Below are 4,238 nucleotides of genomic sequence, written 5' to 3' on the forward strand. Positions count from 1 at the left end.
GAAATCTGACCGCTTCGAATGGACCAGCGAGGCCCAGGAGGCACTTGACCGACTCAAGGACCTCCTGACGAAGGCCCCAATTCTAGTCCCGCCTGCCGACGGCGAGACCCTTCTGCTCTACGTCGCGGCAACCACCCAGGTGGTCAGCGCGGCCCTAGTAGTGGAGCGAGAGGAGGAGGGGCATGCTCTTAAGGTACAACGCCCGGTGTACTTCATCAGCGAAGTCTTGTCCGAGTCCAAGGCTCGATATCCACAGATCCAAAAGCTCGTCTACGCCGTCCTCATCACGAAGAGGAAGCTGCGTCACTACTTCACCTCCCACCCGGTAACGGTCGTCTCTTCATTCCCGCTTGGTGAAGTAATCCGGAACCCAAATGCAACAGGAAGGATCGCGAAGTGGGCGCTTGAGCTTATGGACCAGGGTATCACCTACGTCCCCCGCACCGCCATCAAGTCCCAGGTACTTGCCGACTTCGTGGCCGAGTGGACGGAGGTGCAAGCACCGACGGCGCCAGAGGAGCCGGAGTACTGGACGATGTACTTCGATGGGTCACTGATGAGGGCCCGCGCCGGAGCAGGCCTCGTCTTCGTCTCTCCGTTGGGCGTACGCATCAGGTACATGATCCGCCTCCATTTCCCTGCATCCAATAATGTCGCTGAGTACGAAGCCCTGCTCAACGGGCTCCGCATTGCCATTGAGCTGGGAATCCGTCGGCTAGACGTCCGGGGCGATTCTCAGTTGGTCGTCGAGCAAGTCATGAAGGAGTGGAGCTGCCATGACCCCAAAATGGCAGCCTACTGCAACGAGGTCCGTAAGCTCGAGGACAAGTTCGACGGGTTGGAGCTCAACCACGTCGCAAGGCGCCTCAACGAAGCCGCTGACGAGCTCGCGACGGCAGCGTCCGGCCGGATGCCCGTCCCCGACGGCGTTTTCGTTAGCGACCAGCTGAAGCCTTCAATCCGTTATCTGGAGCCAGCAGGGGTCGGCGAGGCATGCCCAGCCCTAGGGTCAGGACCCGAGCCGGGGGAGGTTGGCAGCGCGCCACCTATCCCGGACCCGAGCACCGGTCCCGAGGGAATCAACGCTGCCTTACCCGACCCAGCCCTGGAAGCCAAGCCATCCGACCCCGTGGTTATGGAAATCGCGGCGGGCCCCGCGGCGGGGGCCGACCCCCCGACCGACTGGAGAGCCCCGTACCTCGACTACCTTGTCCGCGACACGCTCCCGGCAGACAAAACAGAAGCCTGCAGGATCGCACGCCGTGCGAAATCCTTCACCATCATTGACGAGGAGCTCTACAAGAGAAGTCACACTGGGATCCTCCAGCGCTGCATCCCGATCGAGCAGGGAAAGGCGCTGATCCAGGATATCCACGCCGGGGCTTGTGGTCACCACGCTGCGCCAAGGACGCTTGTTGGCAACGCCTTCCGACAAGGTTTTTACTGGCCAACCGCGGTCGCGGATGCTACCCAGGTAGTCCGCACCTGTGAAGGATGCCAGTTCTTTGCCCGCCAAACTCACCTGCCCGCGCAGGCGTTGCAAACCATCCCTATCACGTGGCCGTTCGCGGTCTGGGGGCAGGATCTCGTCGGACCCTTCAAAAGGGTGCCCGGGGGCTTCACCCATCTGCTCGTCGCTGTCGACAAGTTCTCCAAATGGATCGAAGCAAGGCCAGTGGTGCAAATCAGGTCCGAGCAAGCGGTACAGTTCTTCACCAACATCATCCACCGCTTCGGGATCCCAAATTCCATCATCACCGACAACGGCACGCAGTTCAACGGGAAGAGATTTCTCCAGTTCTGCGACGACCACCACATTCGAGTGGATTGGGCGGCAGTGGCGCACCCCCGCACGAACGGGCAAGTCGAGCGAGCCAACGGCATGATACTCCAGGGTCTCAAGCCACGGATCTTCGACCGCCTTAAAAAGTTCGGCGGACGGTGGGTTGCGGAGCTCCCAGCAGTCCTCTGGAGCTTGAGGACGACCCCCAGCTGGGCGACAGGGTTCACCCCGTTCTTCATGGTCTACGGGTCAGAGGCCATCTTGCCCACCGACCTAGAGTACGGGTCGCCGAGGGTCAAAGCATACGACGAACAGGGAAACCAGGCGTCACTCGAGGACGCACAAGATCAACTCGACGAGGCGCGAGATGTAGCCCTACTCCACTCGGCTAAATACCAGCAGGCCCTACGGCATTACCACAGCCGCAGGATACAAGGCCGCGCCTTTAACGTCGGTGATTTAGTGCTCCGCCTCGTCCAAGATAACAGGGGTCGGCACAAGTTGACTCCCCCATGGGAAGGCCCGTTCATCGTCGCACAAGTGCTACGGCTAGGCACCTACAAGCTGGCAACTCCCGACGGGCAAATCTTCAGCAACGCCTGGAACATAGAACAGCTAAGGCGCTTTTACCCATAGCTTTTATTTCCAAGTTATGCATAATCTTGCCGTCTTTTCCGTTCTTTCGTCCAAGCTCAGGGGCATCCGACCATGGCCTCGTCCCAGGGTCGCATACCCCTCGGGGGCTACCAGTTTTGTTCTTCTGCGAAAAAAGAAACCCTGAGCCGCCTTGGCTCAGGTCCTTTCGTTTAAGCTCAGGGGTATCCGACCCTGGCCTCGTCCCAGGGTCGCATACCCCTCGGGGGCTACCAGTTTTGTTCTTCTGCGAAAAAAGAAACCCTGAGCCACCTTGGCTCAGGTCCTTTCGTTTAAGCTCAGGGGCATCCGACCCTGGCCTCGTCCCAGGGTCGCATACCCCTCGGGGGCTACCAGTTTTGTTCTTCTGCGAAAAAAGAAACCCTGAGCCGCCTTGGCTCAGGTCCTTTCGTTTAAGCTCAGGGGTATCCGACCTTGGCCTCGTCCCAGGGTTGCATACCCCTCGGGGGCTACCAGTTTTGTTCTTCTGCGAAAAAAGAAACCCTGATCCACCTTGGCTCAGGTCCTTTCGTTTAAGCTCAGGGGCATCTGACCCTGGCCTCGTCCCAGGGTCGCATACCCCTCGGGGGCTACCAGTTTTGTTCTTCTGCGAAAAAAGAAGGCCTTTTCCTTTAAGCTCAGGGGTATCCGACCCTGGCCTTGCTCCAGGACCGCATACCCCTCGGGGGCTATCAGGGGTCCCGACCCCAGCCGCTGGGCGCCACCTAAAAAGAAAACGGTTTTTTCTTTTCTCCGTCTGAACACTCCCTTTCGAAAACCTTTGGATGCAAAAAAGATAAGGATGCGTGAACGGTGCTCAGTCAAGTTGCGATCGGACCGCGGAAAAACCTACGCCCCAGCGGCTACGGCACCTTCACTCATCAAAACTTACTGACGCACCCGGCAACACATCCTAAAGCTTTCGAGCCCAAAGGAATAACAAAGGGAATCGGGTTCTTTTGTGCAAACAAAGAGTCATAAGAACAGGCCCGTATGGCCAACGCAAAACGAGTTCAAAAGGACTGACATAAGTACAAACTTTTTGGGCGCGAGCCCGGTACAGCTAATTCGCAGAGGGGTCGGCAGGAGCGGCGGCTTCAGGGTCGGCAGAAGGGGCGGCTTCAGGGTCGGCAGGAGCAGCGGCTTCAGGGTCAGCAGAAGGGGCGGCTTCAAGGTAGGCAGGAGGGGCGGCTTCATCCTCCAGGAGCTTCGCGAGGGCCTCCGCCAGCGCGGTCACCCCGGCATCGATCTCATCCAGCTCGGCTTCGGTGTAGCCGGCGCAGTACCCCTCACTCATCCCGGCAAAGTTAATGCCGGAATAGTGGGAGCCGAAGACCCCGAAGGCTCGCCGCACGCCAAGGCGAAGTGCGTCCACGGCGATCTCGCGACGGCGACGGCGCACCTCGAGGACACGAGCCGGCAGAGAGCTCGATCCCTCCTCCGGAGCTACACCGAAGTCCTCGCAGACGACGCGGACCGCATCTCGCAGGGCGCCGTGCTCGCCGCGCTCCTCGTCGAGCAGAGCCCGCAGATTGGCGATCTCACCTGCAGAAGCCACCCAAAAAATCCCACTGAGTCAAAAGAGCAGAACACAAACGACACAAGAACGCAGGAACGGAAAGAACCTCACCGTCGCCTAGGCCTTCAACTCACGCTCCCGGTCGGCGCTGCGGGACAAGGCGGACTGAAGCCCCTGCACTTGCAAACGGAGTTGATCGTTCTCCGTGCGAAGGGCTCCACGCTCCCCCCTCAGCTGCGCCAGCTCCTCGGCGTCCCGGCGGGCCCGCTCAGCAGCAGCTTTAAGCCCCTCGGCGTCGCGGCG

Source organism: Setaria viridis, chromosome 6 (assembly GCF_005286985.2).
Source record: "Setaria viridis chromosome 6, Setaria_viridis_v4.0, whole genome shotgun sequence".
NCBI lineage: Eukaryota > Viridiplantae > Streptophyta > Magnoliopsida > Poales > Poaceae > Setaria > Setaria viridis.